We start from the raw sequence: 24,982 nt of genomic DNA on the forward strand, positions 1-24,982 counted from the left end.
TTATCTATTGGCCATTTCTGTTTCTTCTTGGGAGAAGTGTCTGTTTATGTCCTCTTCCCATTTTTTTATTGGATTGTTTGCTTGTTTGTTGTTGAGTTTTGTGAGTTCTTTATATATTTTGGATATTAGCCCCTTATCTGAGCTGTTGTTTAAAAATATCATCTCCCATTTAGATGGCTGTCTGTTAGTTTTGTTGTCAGTTTCTTTTGCTGTGCAAAAGCTTCTTAGTCTGATGTATTCCCATTCATTTCTTTTTGCCTTTACTTTTCTTGCCTTTGGAGTCAAATTCACAAAATGTTCTCTATGGCCAAGGTCCATGAGTTTAGTACCTGTTTTCTTCTATGTATTTTATTGTTACAGATTTTATATGTAGGTCTTTGATCTATTTAGAAATAATGTTTGTACCAGGAGACAAACCATAATTCAGTTTCATTCTTTTGCATGTAGCTTTCCAATTTTCACAGTACCACTTATTGAAGAGGCTTTCTTTTCTCCATTGTATGTTTGTGGCTCCTTTATCAAAGATGATTTGACCACATATATGTGGTTTTATTTCTGGGCTCTCTGTTCTGTTCCATTGGTCTGAGTGTCTATTTTTTTTTTTTTTTTTTGCTAATTCCATGCTGTTTTGATTATTGTGGCTCTGTGGTATAATTTGAAGTCAGGTATTGTAATGCCCCTAGCTTCATTTTTTTTCCTTAGGATTACTTTGGCTATTTGGGATTTTTTATGGTTCTTTATAAGCCTGATGATTTTCTATTCCATTTCTTCAAAACAATGACATTGGAATTTTTATTGGAATTACATTAAATTTGTATATTGCTTTGGGTAATAACGTCATTTTAACTATATTTATTCTTCCTATCCAAGAACAAGGAATATTTTTCTACTTCCTTGTGTCTTCTTTTATTTCCTTTAACAATGCTTTGTAGTTTTCATTATATAGGTCCTTTACATTCTTTGTTATGTTTATTCCTAGGTATTTTATTTTTTTTATTGCTATCGTAAAAGGGATTATTTTTTAGTTCATTTTGTGAAGTTTCATTGTTGGCATATAAGAAAGGAATTTACTTCTGTATGTTAATTTTGTATCCTACAACCTCACTGTATTGGTTTATTGTTTCTAATAGACTTTCTGTGGAGTCTTTGGGGTTTTCTATATACAGGATCATATCATCTGCAAAAAGTGAAACCTTTACTTCTTTCCCAATATGAATGGCTTTTATTTCTTTCTCTTGTCTGATTGCTCTGGATAGAACTTCCAACACTATGTTGAAAAGGAGTGGAGAGAGTGGGCAACCTTGACTTGTTCCTGATTTTAGAGGAAAAGTTTTCAGCTTTTTACCATTTAGTATGCTGTTAGCTGATGGTTTGTCTTAAATGGCCATTATATTGAGGTATTTTTCTTTTATACCCATTTTGTTGAGTATTTTAAACATAAAATGATGTTGTATTTCACTGAATGCCTTTTCTGCATCTATTGATAGGATCTTATGGTTTTTGTTCTTGTTTTGTTGATATGGTGTATTACATTAATTGTTTTACATATGTTGAACCATCCTTGTGATACTGAGATGAATTCCACTTGATCATAGTCAATTATTTTTTTAATGTGTTGTTGTATTTGGTTTGATAGTATTTTGTTTAGGATTTTTTTGCATCTGCATTCATTAGAGATATTAGTCTGTAGTTTTCTTGTTTTGTGTTGTCTATACCAGGTTTTGGTATGCATATTATGTTGGCCTCATATAATGTGTTTGGAAGTATTGCTTCTTCTTCAAGTGTTTGGAAGACTGAGTAGAATAGAAACCAACTCTTCTTTGAATGTTTGATAGAATTCACTACCATAGCCATCTGGCTCTGGACTTTTATTTTTTGGTAGGTTTTTGATAGTTGTTTTTATTTCCTTCCTGCTTATGGGTCTGTTTAGGCTTTTTACTTCTTCATGATTTAGTCTAGGAAGATTATACTGTACTAGGAATTTATCCATTTCTTCTAGATTGTTAAATTTGGTGGCATATAGTTTTTTCATAGTATTCTATGATAATTCTTTGTATTTCTATGGTAGCTGTGGTGATTTCTCCTCTTTCATTTTGGATTTTGTTTATATAAGTCCTTTCTCTTCTTTCTTTAGTGAATCTTGCCAAGGATTTGTCAATTATGTTGATCTTTTCAAAGAACCAGCTCCTTGTTTTATTGATTCTTTCTATAGTGTTTTGTTCTCTATTTCATTTATTTCTGCTCTAATTTTTATTATTTCCTTCCTTTTCTGGTTTTGTGATGCCTTTGTTCTTTTTCTAGTTCCTTAAGATGTAATGAAAAGTTATTTACTTGGGCTCTCTCTTGTTTGTTCATTTAAGCCTGTAATGATATGAACTTCCCTCTTATTACTGCTCTTGCTACATCCCATAGATTCTGATATGTCATGTTATTTTCATTTTTCTGTATTTATCTTTTGTTTTCTGCTTTGATTTCTTTTTTGACCCAGTCGTTTTTTAGAAGTATGTTGTTTAATTTCCACATTTTTGTGCATTTGTTTACTTCTTTTTTGCAGTTGAATTCTATTTTCAAAATTTTATGGTCAGAGAATATACTTGGTATAATTCCCATCTTTCTGAAATTGTTGATGTTAGTTTAGTGTCCCAACATATGGTGAATTCTTGAGAATGTACCATGTACACTGGAGAAAAATGTATACTCTGGTGTTTTGGGATGAAATGTCCTGTATATGTCTATCATAGCCAATTATTCTAGTGTTTTGTTTAAGGCAAATGTTTCTTTATTAGTTTTCTGTTTGGATGAATGATCTAGAGCAGTGATTTTCAACCTTTTTGAGCCGTGGTACATTTTTTACATTTACAAAATCCTGGGGCACACCACCTACCAAAATGGCACAAAATGACACTCTAACACAGTACATATTATACATATAGTTAATAATATAGTTTCTAAATGTATTTATACTCAGTGTGAAACCTGGGCCTGTTTCGATGAACACAAAAGGGATATCCTGGCAGGAATGGTAGAAAGACACACACGAGTCTCTTCCTCAACAGTTCTCAGTCTCTCTCTGTTTTTAGTTTTTATCGCAGTCAAGCTTGAAAAGCTCAGCTCACATAGATACGTGGTTGAAAACAGGAGCAATGTCAAAATAGCTTTGTTGGCCAGAATGGGGAACTTCTTGGCAACAGATAACCAAAACTGTCCAAATGAAGATCAGCAAACTTTAGCTTTAAACTACGATCTTGTTTCAGTTCAGTGAGTTCCTCTTGCTCCTTTAAAGTCATGTCCTTTCCAGCAACGAATACTGAGCTGTATGGGTCTCTAACCCAGTCAAGGCATTCTGTGAAGGCTGAAGAGAAATAAAATGACAGCGTCTTCTCAAGAGTTTTCAAATATCTGCCAATCACCTCGCACATTGCAGCAATGTTGCCATCATGCTGTTTCTCAGTGAGCGGAAACATCTCAAGGTTGCCATGCTGTACATGTTGTTGCCAGAGCTGCACCTTTAAATGGAATCTGTTCATTTTATCAGTGCTTGTAAGCAGGTTTTCATTTCAGCCTTACATCCGTGTGTACAGTTCATTCAGATAATGAAATATATCAGCCAGGTATGCCAGCTTTGCACACCACTCATCACTTGTAAGCAGCTTTGAGTAATCGGACCTCTCATTTGTCAGAAATACTTTTAAGTTCCTCTTGCAACTCATACACAGGGGCCAGCACTTTGCCGCGCGACAGCTACCGGACCTCTGTGTGGAGCAATAAGATTTTATGTTCAGCTCCCATTTCTTTACACAAAGACGCAAATAAGTGACATCTCAAAGGTTGCGTCTTCACAAAGTTCACTATGCTCACAACATCATCCAACACAGGAGCTAGATCTGCTGGTAAGGTCTTTGCAACGAGGGCCTCACAGTGCAAAAAACAGTGCGTAACAATAACATCTGGGTTTCTTTCTTTGACCCTACTTACGAAGCCTTTGAGATGCGCCCAACCATGGCTGCGGCTCCATCAGTGCAGACACCTGTGAAGTTTTCCCAAGTAAGCCCGCTTTCATCAAGATATTCCAACGTGACCCAAAATATTTCCTCTCCTAATGATTTTTCTGGTAGTGCCTTGCAAAATATGAAGTTTTCTCTAATGGCTTCTCCATCCACAAAACGCACGTTGGCCAAGAGCTGACAATGTCCACCAATATCTGTCGACTCATCAAGTTGCAAGGCAAATTTCTTACTAATGCGCACCTTTTCCAAAACAATAGTTTCAATGTCCACAGACATGTCATCAATACATCTGGCAGTTGTGTTATCTGTGAGAGGCACTTTAGCTATCTCTTTGGCCACGGTAGGGCCAAGCATCTCATTTACAATGGCTTTACAAGCTGGCAGTATTAATGTTTCTGCCACAGTGTGGGACTCTTTTGATTTAGCTACGAGTTCAGCAACAAGGTAGCTAGCTTTGAGGGCTCTCTTGTTTACCTTTGTGGTTTTTCTCAAAAAAGTTGCCCGTTTCTCATTGTTTGTACGTAAGTGTATAAAATAGTCCATTGGCTTGTTTTGAACGGAAGGGTGTTTCGTTTGGAGATGGCGTTTAAGCTTGCTTGGCACCATGGCGCTATTAAGCTTCTCACCACACACCAAGCACAGCGGAGTCAGTACTGTCTCATCCCCGGTGAAAGTAAATCCAAATGAAAGATAGCTTTCACTGTATTGCCTCGAGCTCACCGTCTTGTCTTTTTTCTTTTGTCGACCACTCATACGAGGGCCTTCATCTGGGTCAGAATTTTGTCCAGGGCCCTGTTCGGCATTTGCGTTTTCCCTTCTCAAAAACTTCTCCATTGCCCCGGAGGGGCAGAGCATCGCCCCCTGGTGGGCGTGCCGGGTGGATCCCGGTTGGGCGCATGCGGGAGTCTGTCTGACTGTCTCTCCCCGTTTCCAGCTTCAGAAAATACAAAAAAAAAAAAAAAAAAAACTTCTCCATCACTGTCACTTGCTCATCTTGCTGAGATCCCAAACTGTCACAAGAGTGAAATATGCCTGGCAGAGGTCCTTTAAATAAATTACATTTAGTAAAAAGAAAGTTAAATAAAAAAGGATAACCCCCTCATATATACAGTCCCACGTAACATCCCCTCATATACAGACCGATGTAACCTCATATATACAGTCCCATGTAACCCCTCATATATACAGTCCCATGTTTCCCCTCATATATACAGTCCTGCTAATAGATACTGGAGCTTTCATCAAGGTTGTGGGATCAAATCAATTTCGCAAATACTCTATATAGAGACTGGACAAAATCAATTTTAGAAAATGTTGGGTACTTGTGTAACATCATAAGTCCTCAGAGCATCTCTACTGTCAGATTGAGAAGTTTGCTTTCTAGTAAGGATTCTGATAAATACTAGAGTTCTCCCTGAGGTTGTGGGTTCAAATCCCATGGTCAGTTGGGTGCAGGGGCCTTGGTTCTGTCTGTTTTGATGGTGTATATCGAGATTTGAGCTCTTTAAGAAGATGACCCTTCAGGAGGCCATATACAATATAGATAACATTGTGATGCATTGTATATCACCCTCTGCGGGGGCCTCTTTTAAAAAGAAAAAGGTAAAATACATACACCATCAGGATAGACATAACCAGCTGAGGCTGAGGCTTCATCTAGTGGTGGCAACATTTACCTCCAGTCCTGACCAGGATTAGAAATCAGTACTATGGGGAGGAGTAGCAGCTTCAACTACTCACCACAGCCACACAATGACAAGTGTGCGGCAGCCCGAGCGGGGGACCTTCCTGGGTGTGGATGAGAGGCGGCCTACTATTGGTTCATCGCTAGTGGTCGGGATGAATCCTAGAAGGTGATTGGTCAGTGAGCGTTCCCTGTGCCTCCACTCTTCCTGTCGCTGATAGCTGGAGGTATTGTGAGGGGAATGTTCATGTTCGGATGGAGGCGGCTGGTGGCGGGCTGGTTAAATAGCCTACACAGGCCATAGTTTGGGGACCTATGTTTAATTTCCCCATGGTACACCTTACCATGTCTCAGAGCACACTAGTGTGCCGCGGCACACTGGTTGAAAAACAGATCTAGAGCTATCAGTGGTTTATTGAGGTCTCCAACTATGATTGTATTTTTGTCAGTTTTTAATTTTAGATCAGTTAGTAGATGTCTTATATACTTTGGTGCTCCTTGGTTTGGTGCTTATATATTAAGAAGTGTTATATCTTCTTGATTTAATATCCCTTTTATCATTATGAAATGACCATCATGGTCTCTGATTACCTTTGTTGTCTTATAGTCAACATTGTTAGATATGAGTATGGCTTCACCTGCCTTTCCTTGGATATTGTTTGCTTGGAGAATCATATTCCAGCCTTTCACTTTGAGTGTATTTTTATCCTTATAGCTTAGATGTGTTTCCTGAAGGCAGTATACAGTTGAATTTTGTTTTTTAATCCATTCTACTACTCTGTGTCTTTTTATTGGTGAGTTCAATCCACTTACATTCAATGTAATTATGGACACTTGAGGGTTTCCTATTGCCATTTTATATAATGCTTTCTAATAGCTGTATTTCTTGTTTGGTTCTTCTGTTTTGTTTTTCTGTCATTTGTTGTGGTTGGGTTTTTTTTGGTTGTATTATATACTTCTTTTCTCTGTTTCTTCTTCTTTTAAGCCATGTATTTCAGTAGTGATATTTTCAGTGGTGGTTACCATTAGGTAATTAAAAGAATATATATCATATTCTTTTTAGTCTATTATCTCATGACTGCTTCTGCATTCCATCTTCCTTTGTTACTGCTAATTTTTGTCCTCTCCCCCATTTTGGGGTGTTTTTATTTTTTGCCACAGATTATTCTTGTTTTTATTGTGCTCTTGTTGCAGCTCTTACTTGTGATTTTGTTTTGTTTTGTTCTTTGTATCTGGTCAGATAACCCTCTTTAGTATTTCCTGAAGTGGGTATTTTTCGGTGATAAAATCTCTCATCTTCTCTGTATCTGTGAATGTTTTTATTTCCCCTCCACATTTGAAGGAAAGCTTTGATGGATATAGTATTCTTGGCTAGTAGTTTCTCTCTTTCAGTTGTTTAAATACTGGGATCCACTCTCTTCTGGCTTGCAGAGTTTCTGCTGAGAAATCCGATGATAACCTATGGACCTTCCTTTATATGTTATATTCTTCTTTTCTCTAGCTGCCTTGAGGATTTTTTCTTTGTCATTGATTTATGATCATTTCATTATGATGTGCGTTGGATTAGGTCTGTTTGGGTTAAGGTAACTCGGTGTTCTGTTTGCTTCTTGGATTCAAGGCTCTAATTCTTTCCACAGGCTTGGGAAATTCTCATATATTATTTGTTTTAACATGTTCTTCATTCCTTCTTCTTTCTCTTCTACTTCTGATAAACCCATCATTCTTATATTGCTCTTTCTGATGGAGTCAGACAATTCTAGTAGGGCTTTCTCATTTTTTTAAATTTGTGAGTCTCTCTCTTCTCTCTATAGTATCTCTACTTCCTATCTTCTATGTCACCAGTTCTCTCTTCTATCTGGCCTGTTCTATTAGCTATGCGTGTCACCTCATTTTTCAGTTCATGTATTGAGTTTTTTATCTCTGTTTGGTTTCTTTTTATAGTTTAAATTTTCTTTTCTTTTTTTTGTGGCAGAGACAGAGAGAGTCAGAGTGAGAGACAGATAAGGACAGACAGACAGGAAGGGAGAGAGATGAGAAACATCAATTCTTCGTTGCAGCTCCTTAGTTGTTAATTGATTGATTTTTCATATGTGCCTTGATAGGGGGGCTACAGCAGACCAAGTGACCCCTTGCTTGATCCAGTGACCTTGGATTCAAGCTGGTGAGCCTTGCTCAAACCAGATCAGCCCATGCTCAAGCTGGCGACCTCGGGGTCTCGAACCTAGGTCCTCCATATCCCAGTTCGATGCTCTATCCACTGCACCACCACCTGGTCTGGCTTAAATTTTCTTGATGAAGTGGTTTTTTTGTTCATTAACTTGTTTTTTGAGCTCATTAAATTGCCTTCTAGAGCTTTCTTATAATTCATTGCGTATTTTTAGAACTTCAATTTTGAATTCCCTGTCATTTAACTCCAGTTTCCACATAATTGAAATTTTTTTTTTTTTTTTTTGCATTTTTCTGAAGCTGGAAACAGGGAGAGACAGTCAGACAGACTCCCGCATGCGCCCGACCGGGATCCACCCGGCACGCCCACCATGGGGGGACGCTCTGCCCACCAGGGGGCGATGCTCTGCCCATCCTGGGCGTCGCCATGTTGCGACCAGAGGCGACCAGAGCCACTCTAGCGCCTGAGGCAGAGGCCACTGAGCCATCCCCAGCGCCCAGGCCATCTTTTGCTCCAATGGAGCCTTGGCTGCGGGAGGGGAAGAGAGAGACAGAGAGGAAGGTGCGGCGGAGGGGTGGAGAAGCAAATGGGCGCTTCTCCTGTGTGCCCTGGCCGAGAATCAAACCCAGGTCCTTCGCACGCTAGGCCGACGCTCTACCGCTGAGCCAACCGGCCAGGGCCTAATTGAAATTTTTTTCTAGCGATTTTTCATCATCTGTCTGAGCTACGTCTCTGTCTTTTGTATCCATGATATTTGATTTCATTTTACTTAATGGCATCTGAGAGTAGTATTGTTAACACTAATAAGAGATAATTAAGAAAGTAAAATAAAAGTTGAAATAATGCAGTGAAAATATGAAAATTCTATAATGATAAGTAGAACAAAAACTACAGAGAACAAGATGTAGGGACTGAGGATAGAAGTCAAAATAGACAAAAATGTAGTAAAAAACCAGCATAATGTCACAAAGAAAAATATGAGTTCAAAATAAAATAATTTGATAAGTGACAGTTGGATGAGAGCAAGAAAAAAAAAAAGGAAGAAAAAGGATAAAGAAGAAACGAGAAAGCGAATAAGGAGAAAGAAAGGACAAAAAATAGAATATAAAACAAAGAGGAAGAAAAAGAAAAGAAAGAAAAAAGCAGAAGAAATGAAACCCTCAAAAAAAAAGAATGAAAAATGTAACAACTGTGGATAATGTAGTTCAAAGGGAAAATAAAAAAAAGGAAAGAAGTAAAAATGACAAAAAGTTAAAAAATATTTTTTTTCATGGTTTTAGAGGTAGCTTCTTCCTTTTTTTTTGGCAGGTGGCACTGTACTACGAGTTTCGCCTCTGCGTGGCTCTTGGACAGAGGTCTGCTGGTATGTCGCTGTGGCATTGACGTAGGCTGGGCCTCAGTCCGTTGATGGGGTAGGGGGCTTGTTAGGGCTTTGCCCTTATATGGCTCTGGTGATGGCAGTCTCAGTTTTTCAGGCACCTCTCCACACAGCCCTCCCACTGGAGCTAGCAGCCTGGATTCTTAGCTGTGGGGTCTGCTTCAGCTACTGTTCTCTTAGCAAGAGAATCTATGCACAGGCAGGTCCCCCCTGCAGCACTGCTCAAAGAACAGTTCTGGGGAAGGCAGTGGGAACCAGAGCCACCAGCACAAGAAGGCAGGGCAGGGCACGGAGCAAGGACCAAGTTCCTTTTTGTTACACACAGGCAAAATTTTATGGGCAGGCAGGCTTAGCTGGCATGCCTCAGTGCGCTGCAGTTTTAATCTCTACAGGCTTTTCCCTCTTGGGTTGCTTGTTAGCCCGCGACAGGCTATGTGTTTGTCCAGCTCCCACAACTGCACGCAGACAGCTGCAGCCACCATTCAGGCACCTAACCCAGGCATTGTCAGGCTAAGTGTTTTGGCCCATGTGTGCGTCTGGCACTGGAGATCATGGAGCCGGTAATGCCCAAACATGCTGGTGCCCCTGCAGGTGCCCAGCATTGTTAATCTTGGGCAAAGCACCTCGGCCCATGCGTGCGCTCACTCACTCCCCAAGGTGATGATGCTAGGTGGAGTCACTAGCACTGCTGGGAATACACAAAGATGTGGGCGTTGGCTAATGCGGGCACCCTGGGCTGGTAATTTTAGATGGATCCCACCACCAGTGTGCACGTGCAGTCACGATCGTCGGCAGAGCTGGTGTGATCTTTCCGTTGTTTGGGCGCCCGCCCTACCTCTGCTCCGTCCCTATTAGTTCAACCTCTCTTTTTCGCCCGGCTCCAAGCAAAAGTGCCCCTACCTAGATCAGCGTGGAAAGAGAAATGCCCCATCTTTCGTCTTATATATTCAGCCTCGTTTTCACCCAACCATACCTTTGTCTGGTGTGTATAAATTTTGGGTGCTCGTTCGGTTTTGTTTTTTCCCTCTATGTTTAGTTGTAAAATTTGTTGAAATTTCAAGGGGAGAGATTGGTAGAATCTCTCATGCCATCATTTTTCTGATGTCACCCACATATACCTTTTCAAATTATTGATTTTTGTTTTCTTCAGATAAATACTCAAAAGTGGAATTATAGGGTTGTATGGTAGTTTTGTTTTAAATTTGAAGAATCTTCATATTGTTATCCATATTATAAATTAACTGCTCTAGTTTACAGTTCCACCATCAGTGCAAGAGGGTTTCTTTTTCTCCACATCCTAGCCAACACTTATTTCTTGTATTTTTGGAAATAACCATTCTGACAGGTGTGATGTGATATCTCATTGAGGTTTTGATTGCCTTTCCTTGAAGATTAGTGATGTTGAGCATCTACATGTCTTTTGTAGAAACATCTATTCAGGTCCTCTGCCCATTTTTTTTAATTGAATTGGATTTTTTTTTTGATGTTCTATGGATGTCATGGTAGTATTTCTATGAAAACTATTTTATAATGTATCTATATAATTTCTTTACCCTCGCTCCTCCTCAGACATAAACACCCTCTACTGCAACCTTCATTTGATTTCTGAGGCTTATTTATCCCATGATGCAATGAGAGGGGTAATTCCTACAGGCCCAGACCATTGCTAAGAGCTCCTTTAACCAGTAGGATGCAGTTTGAAGATGGGGTTCTTTTTGCTTCCCGTAACTTCTCTATTTTTTAAACTCTTTTGTACTCTAGGAACTGTCCTTCCTCAATTCTTTTTCATTTATATAATCTGTAGTTCTCATATTTATTTGGAAATAATGAGACTAGGTTTCTTTTTTCTTATCCATAATTTTAACTTTAACTTTAAAGTTTTTTACTTCTCTATGCCTCTGCTTTTTTTCTTTCATAAGAAAGGCTAATAGTTTTTACTCAAAAATACGTGAGGCTCAGAAGAAAGTATATTGGAATACTACTGTTAAGAAGTTAGAAAAGGTAGAAGCATAACTTAAATATGACCATCTTTTATTTTCTTGCAGATTATTAGGTTAAGTGACAGTTTCCTGAGGAATACTCCCATTGGACCCTTTTCCTGTAAATACTCTCTCAAATTCATTGCATCTTGTACACATATACATAATGTATGTATTCATTGGTGGACTTCTTTTATACCAATATCCTAAAAAATATTCTTGCAGACTAATTTTTCTTTTCCCTAGAAATTAATCACGTGAGAGGTTGTGCACCCATCCTAGTGCTGCTGTTTTGCTTATATACCTTTGTAACTAAGGTTGTCTTCACACTCTGTGCTGGTTTTTTTTTTTTTTTTTTTTGTATTTTTCTGAAGCTGGAAACGGGGAGAGACAGTCAGACTCCCACATGCGCCCAACTGGGATCCACCCGGCACGCCCACCAGGGGCGACGCTCTGCCCACCAGGGGGCGATGCTCTGCCCCTCCACGGCGTCGCTCTGCCGAGACCAAAGCCACTCTAGTGCCTGGAGCAGAGGCCAAGGAGCCATCCCCAGCGCCCGGGCCATCTTTGCTCCAATGGAGCCTTGGCTGCGGGAGGGGAAGAGAGAGAGACAGAGAGGAAGGGGGGGGGTGGAGAAGCAAATGGGCACTTCTCCTATGTGCTCTGGCCGGGAATCGAACCCGGGTCCCCCGCACGCCAGGCCGACGCTCTACCAGTGACCCAACCAGCCAGGGCCTCTGTGCTGTTATTTTGAATGTTATCTGTATTATCATTATTTTTTTAGGTTAATTTTGAATTTACAAACAATTAACTCTTTCTGAGTAATGACTAATAAACAAGGTTTTTGTTTCTGTGTTTTGTTTGTTCCTTGATCAAAAACAAGTAAAAGTTAAAAAGCAGTAGACTTTTATGGGGCTTTTAAATTGATTCTTACAGTATTTCTAGAAGAAGAGGTTCAGAGCTACTTGGAACAATGTAGCCCTGTAATCCTATACTTTAAATCAGGGGTCTCAAACTCAACTCAGCATGTGGGCCGCAGAGCAAGATCACAGCCCTTTGGTGGGCCACACTAGGTCTATAAAAGGCAACTGTTACGCAACACTTTTCTCACTGCAGTTGAAAACAAAAAAAAATCAGTACAACAAGCACAATCGTACATGCAGTTTACTCAGTGTCACAAAACAACGAGAAACTGTAGTTCGCATCACAACTGCTGTTAACTAAGCTAATATCTAGCTAGGATGCTAGAGAAATGAAAAATACAAGTAGGCCCATAGGCTTACTTAATTTTATCCAAAATATTTTGAACTTCGTGGATTAGTCTGCGGGCCGCACAAAATTGCACACTGGGGGGTGATGCTCTGCCCATCTGGGCGTTGCTCCGTTGCAACCAGAACTATTTTTAGTGCCTGAAGTGAGGCCACGGTGCCATCCTCAGAGCCCAGGCCAACTAGCTCTAATAGACCCATGGCTGCGGGAGGGGAAGAGAGAGATAGAAAGAAGGGAGATAGAGAGGGAAGGGTGGAGAAGCAGATGGTGGCTTCTCCTTTGTGCCCTGATAAGAAATCGAACCCGGGACATCCACATGCTGGGCCAATGCTCTACCACTGAGCCAACTAGCCAGGCCCCTTCTTTTTTTGTTTTGAGCTGATGCGTACATCTGGAAGTATAGAAGAGACTGATCTAGAACAACATTTTGTAAGTACTCTTTGTTAAATACGCACAAAATAACAGGTAATTACTGGCTATTGTATATTAATTATATTATTTAATCTTCATAACAAATGTCCCTACATGATTGATCTGGTCCCTATCTCTCCACCCTTATTTGTAATCCAAATTAAGCTATTTCATAACATATCAAGCTTATTCCTCCTTTAGGACATTTATAGCAAGTATTCCCTGTACCTAGAATGTTCTTCCCTTCAGTCTTTCTAGGACTGGCTCATGTTAGTCTCAGCTTAAATGTTAACTCCTCAGAGAAGTCTATTCCAACCACCACTAATCTAAAGAAATCACTCAAGTCACATCACCTCTGTTTTAATTGTTTAAGGCACTACTACTTCCAGTATTTTTCTGTTTGTTTGCATATTATTGTTTCTCTTACCAATAGAATGTAATGAAGCTCCATGGAAATAGGAACCTTATCTATCACGTTTACCACTTTATCACCAGAACCTTTTTAAACTGCTGTAACAATAAATGGATGAATTAGGTCCAGAAAATATAACATATTTTTCAGGTTAAAAAAAAGACTAGGAATAATAAGGATTTTAGGATATTTGGACCAGTAGTTCTCACAGCCTACAAAACTAATCTGGCCTGCAGCATCAGCATCACCTGGGAATTTGTTAGAAATGCAAATTCCAAAGACCTATTGAATCAGAAATTCTAGGGGGTGGGGGTGGGGCTGCATTATATTAATAAGCCCTCCAGGTGGTGATTTTGATCCATAACCACTGAGTAGACACATCTTTACACCAGTCATCAGAATTATTAGTTTTATTTTGTTTGTTTATAAGCCAGATTACCAATTTAAAAATATTCTTTCTGTGCATGATTTTGTTAACAGTTTTAAATTTTCACATATCAGAAATTTCAAAATGTACAACTCCAATCCAGAATCACTATAGCTAATTCAGTAAACTGAGGACATAATTTTGTTTGCTTAACTGTCTTATAACTCAGTTTCCAAAAGCATTTTTAAAATTAAAATTTTCTAATTTCTAAAGAAATTTCTTTGTTTGGAATTTCCTTGAATCTGCTTCGAAGAGTAATTCAAGTTTTAACAAGTTGTATATTGGCATCCTAAGGATTAGTATAGTTTAGTATCTCTTGCAAATCTTTAGAAGGAAAATTTAATACAGAGCCCTGTATTTGAACTCAACTACTCTAAAGTAAAGATTAACTCAGGGACTTTAAAATATTTTAAAATTCCACTTTTATTGTATTTGTCTTGAAATATTAATTTTCTACTGTCATTTTTTATATATAACTTTTAAGTAGTAGTAACTACATTTAGTAGTATGAGTACACAGTATAAATAGTATTTTTAAATATCCACAATGGCATTTGCATTGATATTTTGAGATACTAATATTTTTCATATTAGGCACAGTGCCAAAGCCTTATCTTTTTTGATCTAGAACAGAATGCGGTGAAATTTTTCTGAAAATTTATAAACATTTTGAAGAGGAAGAAAAATAACATAAAATACCTGCTACAAGCTAGGTCAACACAGGTATTAGAAATAGGTACAGAATCTGCTCTTAGAGATTTAAAACAAGTGACTTGACCAAAGTCCCATGGATACTCTGTCTCTGAGACAGGATTCAAATCTAGATGTGTCTGAATTCAAAACCAATACTATACTATTTCAACCACTCAATACTGCCTCATTACACCAATGTATAAAAGACCTGGTGATTCATCTTTAATCATTAGTGAAAGCTAGCAGAGTACTTTAAATAAATAAATAAATAAATAAATAAATAAATAGTGGCAAGTGGCTACTTTATGCTCACTGAAACTAGTTTAAAAGTTGACATTACTCCTAGCATATACCTAATCATTTTAAAACGTTGGGTCATAATTAAAAACTCAAGGTCAGCCCTGGTTGGGTAGGTCAGTTGGTTAGAACGTTGTTCTAATACACCAGGGTTGCGAGGTTCTATCCCTGGTCAGGACACATATAAGAATCAACCAATGAATGCATGAAACAAGTGGACCAATAAATTGATACTTCTCTTTCTGTCTTTCTCCATCCCATTTCCCCTTCCTCTCTCTCTAAAATCAATAAATAAATTTCAAAGAACTCCAGATTCAGCAATTCTTTTTAACAGGTGGGAAAATGTTTGTCATAGAAATGTTTATTTTCAAAATCCTAAAAGAACATAGTGAATATTAAGATAACATTTTTAAAGAAGGATTTGAAAGTGAACAAATCTTCCCTTATTCTGTTGCTTTAGATACTGAAACTGGCGCTCTCCCTTTCAAGAGTACACTGGTGCCTTTTCCCTTGTTCTCCTTCACCTTGTTTCCCCCTCCCATCCTGCCAGGTGCATTTTCTTTACTCCTCTCTTTCCAAAGCTCTAAGGGTTCTCCTGAGACTTGCAGCCAAGGGAGCAGTGGGCAGTGGAAGCTCGCCCTGGGCTAACTTGAACCCGTGTCCAAGGCCCCCTTTTCTCTGACTTTGTTCCTACATGGCCAATAAAGTCTTCTTTTAACTTGCTGAAAAAAAGAGAAAGGAAGGGAGGAAGGGGAAGGAAGGGAGGAAGAAAGAAAGGAAGGAAGGAAGGATGGGAGGGAAGGAGGGAGGAAGGGAGGGAGATAGGGAGGGAGGGAGGGAGGGAAGAAGGAAGGGAGGGTAGAGAAAGAGAAGGAAACTACTTACGCCATGTCTACATTACATCTTAGAGGTAATACAAAATTCAATGTAATTGCTAGGAAATAATATATACTTGACTACCTGTGATATACTATATTTTTGGTTGTATTAGTTAATCCCTTTAATACATATACAGTCTGCATTTAAGTAAGAATTACTCTTAATTTACTTAGTGTTAAAATACTATAGTATTATATATTTTAATGTAATATATATTTTAAGGAGATTTTTTTTTTGAAGATTTCAGATACTTAATTTTTTATAACAGGTCGGAACATTTAATTATAGAGTTAACATTTATAAAGTGTTTTGAAACTGTGTGGTATACTATTAAAACAAATTTCTTATATTATGAGCAATATGTGTCTGTATGAATAGTACTCATTTTTAAATTAATTTCTTTACAGTGAATTTTTAGAGACTTCCTGATACCTTTTTGGAGTCTTCTTGATACCTTCAACAGATGTGAAAAATGTTCTAAGTGAATAATGTTTCAGATATTGTTCAGTGCTTGCAATGTTAGGTGTTAATTGGGATCCTTGAACTATCAGGCCATTTTAAATGGTCTTTTGTGTGAGAAAAAGGAACTTGAGGTACCCTGTTTCTCAAAGAGAATATAGAAAAAGTAACTAACATACTGTTAAGAGTTAACAAAGCAGTATTAATTTTTAATTTCCTAGGGAAAAATTATATCAGTTTGACATTTAAACTTTTCTCTTTTCATTCATTGATATGCTTTTGACTATTTAAAAGAAAATTACTCTAATTCTCCCACATCCATGGAGGATACATTCTAAGACTCTTAGTGGATGGTTGAAATCAAACTTTATATGTATTCTTATTTCTTATACATACTTACCTATGATAAAGTTTAACTTATAGATTAGGCAATTTCACAGAATATCTGTTCTTACCATAGATATTAGCAAACTCAACATACAATTTTTTTCATTCTTTATTAAGATAAGCACATTATACCTTTCACGTAAAGGGAGCACTTACAGCCTTTCTTTGGCATATCCAAATCATCAGCATCACTACCCTTGTGTTTTGGGGCCATTATTAAGTAAAAAAAGGGCTACTTGAACACAAGCGTAGTTTCTGCTGTGACAGAGGACTGATAATCCAGATGGCTAATAAGTGACTAATACAGGGTTTCCCAAACTTTTTACACAGGGGACCAGTTCACTGTCCCTCAGACCATTGGAGGGCTGGACTATAAAAAAAACTATGAACAAATCCCTATGCACACTGCACACATCTTATTTTAAAGTAAAAAACCAAAACGGGAACAAATACAATATTTAAAATAAAGAACAAGTAAATTTAAATAACAAACTGACCAGTATTTCAGTGGGAACTATGGGCCTGCTTTTGGCTAATGAGATGGTCAATGTGCTCTTCTCACTGACCACCAGTGAAAGTGCGGAAGTGCGGCAGGGGCCAGACAAATGGCCTCAGGGGGCCACAGTTTGGGGACCCCTGGACTAATAGATAAATAGCATATACAACAGGGGTCCCCAAACTTTTTACACAGGGGGCCAGTTCACTGCCCCTCAGACCGTTGGAGGGCCGGACTATAAAAAAAACTATGAACAAATTCCTATGCACACTGCACATATCTTATTTTAAAGTAAAAAAACAAAACGGGAACAAATACAATATTTAAAATAAAGAACAAGTAAATTTAAATCAACAAACTGACCAATATTTCAATGGGAACTATGCTCCTCTCACTGACCACCAATGAAAGAGGTACCCTTCCAGAAGTGCAGCGGGGCCGGATAAATGGCCTCAGGGGGCCGCATGTGGCCTGCGGGCCATAGTTTGGGGACCCCTGATATACAACCTGGATATACAAGACAAAGGGCTGATTCAGGTCCAGGGCAAGACTGAGAAAGACAACACAAGATTCTATCACACCACTTAACCATATTTCCCCATGTATAAGACACACCTTTTTTCAAAAAAGTTGGGGTCTAAAATTTGGATGCATCTTATACAGTGGTTGTAAAAGTGTGGATTTCAAATGCCACAGATAGAACTGAGGACTAGGCAATAGATAAAGACTGATTTGTCATCAGACACAAATGAGGACAAGCTAATGGATGGGAGTTTTGACAGCGATGAGGAGTTGTATGAACTTTATGATGAATAAAGCTTGAGTTAAATAACTTTATGTAATACATTCTTTTTCAAATTTCAGGCCCCAAAATGAAGATGCATCTTATACATGGGAGTGTTTTATACATGAGGATATATGGTAGATTGGTGTACAATTTAAAACTTATGAATTGTTTATTACTGGAGTTTATCATTTAATATTTTTGGACCAGGGTTCACTGTGGATAATTGAAACTTTGGAAAATAAAACCACAGATAAGGAGAGGATTGCTGTACAACAAAGTAGTGAAGGGAAAGGATATAAACATTTACCTTGGTAATTTGTTAGGAGTTCTGGAATAACTGGGGTGGTAAGTTGCTGAAAAGACAAAGCTATAGAGTTGTAAAGTATTATTCTTTCTTGTTTTAGAGGAGCGGTTCTCAACTGTGGGTGCTTTTGACCCTTTGAGCACATTCGGCAATGTTTGGGAGATATTTTTGATTTTCCTTACCTGAGGGGATCAGATTCCTGCTAAACATCCTACAATACAAAGGATAGCCACCACCAACTAAAATTTATTCAGTCCAAAGTCAATAGTGTTAGATTGAGAAACCCTGCCTTGGAAAGAGACACTCATCTCTCATTTCAAAAATAATACAGGCCCTGGCCGGTTGGCTCAGCGATAGAGCGTCAGCCTGGCGTGCGGGGGACCCGGGTTCGATTCCCAGCCAGGGCACATAGGAGAAGCGCCCATTTGCTTCTTCACCCCCCTCCCTTCTTCTTGTCTCACTCTTCCCCTCCCGCAGCCAAGGCTCCATTGGAGCAAAGATGGCCCAGGTGCTGGGGATGGCTCTTTGGCCTCTGCCCCAGGCGCTAGAGTGGCTCTGGTCACGGCAGAGCGATGCCGCTGAGGGGCAGAGCATCGCCCCTGGTGGGCATGCCGGGTGGATCCCAGTCGGGCGCATGCGGGAGTCTGTCTGACTGTCTCTCCCTGTTTCCAGCTTCAGAAAAATACAAAAAATAATAATAATAATAATACAAATACAGTCTTACTCCTTATGAAATAAAGTTTATGGCAGGCCCATATGCGCACGAATACACATGTGTGCATGATGATGTTTTAGGGAGTGTGTAGAATTGAGTTTCCTCCTCCTGGAATGGTCATCCAACTCCTCCCTTTCTCCTAGCTAACACTAGTTTCTTGATTTTACAGTTTACAAGTCATCCCTTCTGGAGAGAATCTCTGTTCTATTTGTTTTGCATTAGGTGTACCTCTTCTGTGAACATCTATAGCACCTTGTGCATACTTGGGTATTTTTACTTATCTATCTCTTTCTTGCTAGATTGAAAAATTGTAAATCTCCACTGTTTTTCATCTTTGTATCTTCAGCAGCTAATCTTGTATCTCATACTTCGGAGGTATACATGAAAAATGTATATGAATAAATTTACAGTACTGTATGAAGCACACTTTCTAAGGAGTGTTTCAAGAGGAAAAAAAGCCTTAACTAGTGACCCATGAAAATTAAACCAGTGTTTTTATTATGCTTTTTGTCCCATCCTGCAATAGTTTTTTTTATTTGTTTTTATCTTTAACATATTGTCCTAAACAAAATATACTTGTTATTTAAATTATATTTATAACTGTCATTAAAGTTTTAACATATAATGCTGACTTTATTAAAATGAGCTTAAAATTTTTTTAGCATTCCTAATTTTCAGTTGTATTTTTTTGTGGCCAATTTTTTTCCCCAGAGAATGTGTCCTTAGTTAGTTAGTGGAGGCAGCAGCAAAATAAGATTTATTTGCCTTATGGTGAAAACTTGACTTTTTGGCGGATTCTTTAGAATGTGTCTATTTTTTAAATTACGGGTTTTCTAATTTAAATCTAAAATTGAGTGAATAATATTTATAGTTTTTATATAACACTTTAGACTTCACAGATTTCCTTTATGTACTTTTTCGATTTAATCCTCAAAATAAATGCTTGTGAAAACGTATAATACTTATGAGATGATATAATGGGATATTATAATATTCATTTTATAAATAAATCAACTAAGAATCATAGGGTTTAAATAATACCCTAGATTGTACATATGGGTCTGGAATTTAATTTGTGGGAAGCTTTTTACTATTGATTCATTTTCTTTAATAATATTGTTTATACTTTTCTATTTAATCTTAAATTTGTATTGCCATGAAGCTGTTTTAATACCTCCTTATTTCAGTGCAGCATGTATAGTTTTACAAAGTTTTTGATATTAACTATTTCTGCACACTTGTCTTCATTCTGTTTCTCTCTTTTCTTCCTCTCTTCCTTTTTCCTTCCTTATTACTTTTTGCTAAATCTCTCCAAAGGCTTGTAGCTTTATTAGTCTTTTCAGGGTCAGCTTTTAGCTTTATGTCATCTCTATTTTATTTTTCTTTAATATTTCTTTTATTTCTCTCTTTATTTCTTGTCCTCTAGGCATTTAAGACTATAAAGTACTCAGTTATTGATTTTGCTAGAAACCACAAGTTTTCATATTATATTTTGGTTGTCCTTTAGTTCTGAATATTTAGTTCCAATTCCTGTTTTAAGTTATTTAGAAATACGCTTCTTATTTTTAAAACTGTTGAATAATTTCTAGTTATTTTTTTGTTATTAAAATCTATGTTAATCTCATTTTTGTTGGAGAATGTGATTTATATAATATCTATTATTTTAAAGTTGCTGAACCTGCATTTGTGGCCTAGTGTGTGATTAGGTTTTTGAAATGTTTTATTTTGGAAATGTACTTGAAAACAATGTATATTCAACAACTGTTGGTGCCATTTTATATGTGTTCAAATCTTCTATGTTATTATTGCATTGTCTTCTTGACCTTTCAGTTACTTGTGTATATTAAAAATGTCCCATTTTGTGGTGGTGTTTAGTTCTACTTGTCAAGTTTTGCATTATGTATTTTGAGATTATGTTATTAGTTGCATACAAATTGGATAATGTTATGTTCTCCTAGAAAATTAAGCCTTTTATTATTTAAAATGATCCTCTGTATTTCTAGTAATGCTTTTTATCTGAATATATTTTGACTAATATTAATATAATTTTCAATAATATTTGCCATTAATATTTTTTCACTTTATACATTTGTATTACATAGGTATCTTTTGAAAAGATAAAAAACAATCTAGCTGAAACATTCTTTTTTTTTTTTTTTTTTGTATTTTTCTGAAGTGGGGAGAGACAGTCAGACAGACTCCCGCATGCGCCTGACTGGGATCCACCCGGCACGCCCACCAGGGGGCGACGCTCTGCCCACCAGGGGGCGATGCTCTGCCCCTCCGGGGCGTCGCTCTGTTGCGACTAGAGCCACTCTAGCACCTGGGACAGAGGCCAAGGAGCCATCCCCAGCACCTGGGCCATCTTTGCTCCAATGGAGCCTCACTGTGGGAGGGGAAGAGAGAGACAGAGAGGAAGGAGAGGGGGAGGGGTGGAGAAGCAGACAGGCGCCTGTCCTGTGTGCCCTGGCTGGGAATCAAACCTGGGACTTCTGCACGCCAGGCCGATGCTCTACTACTGAGCCAACCGGCCAGGGCCGCTGAAACATTCTTAATCCAATCTGACAAGTTTTATCTTTTTATTGGATCATAAAATTCATTTATTTACATTTATTATAATTACTGATAATTTGAGTTTATATCTGCCATTTAATTTTGTTTTTATTTTCCCACCATTTTATGCTTCTTTTCCCTCCCTTCTTCTATTCTTCATTATTTTTTTCTTGTATTTGTTTTTATACTAGTTTGGAAGTCATATTACTTTTAGTTGCTTACCATAGAAATGTTATGTTTACTTTCCAAATTATGCACATATCTGTAGTAACCATGCAAACAAAAAAGACCTTAGAACAGAACATTTAAACTCTGCTCACTTTTTCCCAATTTATGTTTTTATTTTATGTATTTCTATAATTTTTAATTGTCATAAATGCATATCATTGTTTTATAATGTGAATGATACTTACATTCACCTCCTTTACCCCCTATCATTTCTCTGGCATTTACATCTTGCATTTGGTATTATTTTCTTTTTGTTTAAAAGTGAGGTCAGTGAGGATATGAGATTAATAAACCTTTTATGTTTTTATCTGTAAATAACCTTACTTCACCTCATTGTTAGAAGACTTTTATAGTATAGAATTCTAGATTACTATTGAATTTATTTTAGCCTATTGAAGTTATTATTTAACTGGTTTCTCGCTTCTACTGTTTCTTTCAAAAATTTAGTTACTGATCTGTCAATCCATTTTATATAATTTAACTTTGTTAGCTTTTGAGATCTTTTCCTTGTATTTTCTACAGGTTGGCTCTTGTATAGCTTCTACTTCCTTCTTTCTTTGCTAGAATTCTAATTCAGACCAAGTAACCCCTTGCTCTAGCCAGCGACCTTGGGTCCAAGCTGGTGAGCTTTGCTTAAACCAGATGAGCCCGCGCTCAAGCTGGCGACCTCGGGGTCTTGAACCTGGGTCTTCTGCATCCCAGTCCGATGCTCTATCCACTGCGCCACCGCCTGGTCAGGCTGCAGAATTTTTAAAACATGCCATAGCTGTCTATTTATTCAGGCCATTGACCTCTTGTTAGATTGTCAAATAAAAAAATGACAGAAGCCAACATAACAATAGCGGTCCAGTGTGAATGAGTCAAAATTATACCAATTATTTTTGTCAAATTGGCAAAAATATATATATATTTTTGGTGTGCTGCAGGGTTTTAGAAATTAGTTTATGTGAGCCATGAGATGAAAAGTTGAAAATCACTGTTCTTGAAAATAACACTTCAGTCATCTGTTTGAGTAGTTTCCTGACTCCAGAGTAGAGAAGGAGATCCATTTATTTGGCAACTTCTTTAAAAAATTGTCAACAAAGTACCTGACCTGTGGTGGCGCAGTGGATAAAGCCTTGACCTGGCACACTGAGGTCGCTGGTTCAAAACCCTGCACTTGTCTGGTCAAGGCACATATGGGAGTTGATGCTTCCTGCTCCTCCTTTCTCTCTCTCTCTCTCTCTCTCTCTTTTCTAAAATGAATAAAAAAAAATTTTTTTTAATTGTCAACAAATTCTTCCATTTAAAGCCCTACCCAAATACACCCTTGTATCCAAAAGTACAGTTCCTGAGCGTTTCTGAGATTCTGCAGTAGAACTGCTTTCTCTCTCTCTTTCTCTCTCTCTCTCTTTTTTTCTTGCTCTCTCTCTTCTTTCTCTCTTTCCTTCCTCCCTTAACCTTTTCATCCTGTGGGTTATCTTCAATCAATCCAATTACCAGTTTCAAAAATTGTATTGACATCTTTTATCTGTTGTTTGCGTCTTTATTTTTTATTCTTGTAGTGTTATAATTTATATATATATATTTATATTATTTAAATGGTATTTCAGGAAAGAATGGAGATGAACCAATGTTTTATCCACTATGCTAAACTAAAACACTCTTTTTATAATGTTATGGTCACCCATTTAAGTATATGACATTTTCTCCATTTGTTTAAGTCATAGTTTAAATTTCCTATTTAAGTTTAATGGTTGTCTTCATAAAGATTAAATGCACCTCTCATGAAATTACATTCCAAAATATGCAGTTTTTCCTTGTTATTTGGAACAAAATCTCTTCCTTCATTGTATTTTCTAGCTAGTTATTATTTGGCAATATTACTTTAGTATATTTAAATTATACCTGCAAAATTTATTAAACTTGTTAATTATTTCTGCCCTGATTTTAAATTTTATAGACTACAATTTTATCAAAATAATACTTTGCCTCTTCGTATGATATATTAATTCATTTTTTTCTGCTGCGCATTTGTAAAAAATATTTGAAATCATTTTAAATAATATTGGTAATAATTAATATCCCTGTTTTATCCCTCAGTTTGGAAGAGTACTTCTAGTAGGGTTCTCTTATTGCATATATTGATTTCCATTTTCAAAAAGATCATTATTGGCCCTGGCCGGTTGGCTCAGTGGTAGAGCGTCGGCCTGGCTTGCGGAAGTCCCGGGTTCGATTCCCGGCCTGGGCACACGGGAGAAGCGCCCATCTGCTTCTCCACCCCTCCCCGTCTCCTTCCTCTCTGTCTCTCTCTTCCCCTCCCGCAGCCAAGGCTCCACTGGAGCAAAGATGGCCCGGGTGCTGGGGATGGCTCTTTGGCCTCTGCCCCAGGCGCTAGAGTGGCTCTGGTCTCGGCAGAGCGACGCCCCGGACGGGCAGAACATCGCCCCCTGGTGGGCAGAGCATCGCCCCCTGGTGGGCGTGCCGGGTGGATCCCAGTCGGGCGCATGCGGGAGCTGTCTATCTCTCCCCGTTTCTAGCTTCGGAAAAATACAAAAAAAAAAAAAAAAAAAAAGATCATTATTTTAAAAATGTATTTCAGTCAAGGCTCAAAAACTGAAGGGACATATCTAAGAGACACAGATGCCAGCTTTAAGGAGGCTCCCTCTGGACAAATTTGGAGAAACGGGACTATTAAATAATGATAGAAATGGATTCTAACATAATGAATTAAAAACAGAAACCCATGAGTCCACACTGATGTGATTAAAAAAATTAGAGCAAAGAATCAGTGAAGGGAAAGTGCTTCTTTACAGAAGAATGCCAGCTCATAAATATAGAATAAGAATAGAAACAAAATCACCATTACTTTTCACAATTGTAATAACTGATTCAGGCAACAGTCACCAATCAATGTAAAAATTATTGGGTAAAAGACTTAGGAAGCAGAATATTCACATGGTATCAAAGTATCACCTCATACACTATTAATTAAAAAGGAAAAGGTTACTTTTAAATGGATAAATCTGGCAGATATCATCTTAAGCAAATGATTAGACATCACAATACCAATAAGAAATAATTTGGCATCATATACCTCCTAATATGATGCACTTTAGAGAAAAGATTCCACTTTGTTTTATTCCTACCACTAATGGTTAGCCTAAATCTAGTCCTGAGACATTAACCAGACACATTCGAATTAAGGAATAGTCTGAGAAAGAACTGACGTAGCCTTTTCCAAAATGTCAGTGATATGAAAAACTAACCAAGACGAGAAAATTGCAAAGGAGAATGAAAACTGATTGTATCCTAATTTAAAAAAAACACAAAACACAAAAATATAAACAAACAAAAACCAAAAAAACCCCGGCTCAGAGGCTTTGGGGACAAAAGGCAAAATGCCATGCCATATGGATTGAAAATTATACCATATTAAATATCAATGTTAAATGTCTTGAATGTGATCTTA

At 37.7% G+C, this 24,982-nt stretch overlaps 1 protein-coding gene across 13 annotated transcripts in view; it reads left to right on the top strand.

The window, feature by feature from the left end:
- The window catches only part of MBD5 (methyl-CpG binding domain protein 5), a 512,364-nt gene that overhangs the window by 69,821 nt on the left and 417,561 nt on the right, over positions 1-24,982 (top strand). The window contains exon 3 of one of the 13 annotated variants that reach the window (XM_066346274.1): positions 12,863-12,913. The exons of the other annotated variants lie outside the window; for them this stretch is intronic. The gene's annotated coding sequence lies outside the window, so the exon portion shown is untranslated. The remainder of the gene's footprint in view (positions 1-12,862; positions 12,914-24,982) is intronic. 13 annotated transcript variants of the gene reach the window in all.

This window comes from Saccopteryx leptura, chromosome 7, assembly GCF_036850995.1.
Source record: "Saccopteryx leptura isolate mSacLep1 chromosome 7, mSacLep1_pri_phased_curated, whole genome shotgun sequence".
Classification (NCBI taxonomy): domain Eukaryota; kingdom Metazoa; phylum Chordata; class Mammalia; order Chiroptera; family Emballonuridae; genus Saccopteryx; species Saccopteryx leptura.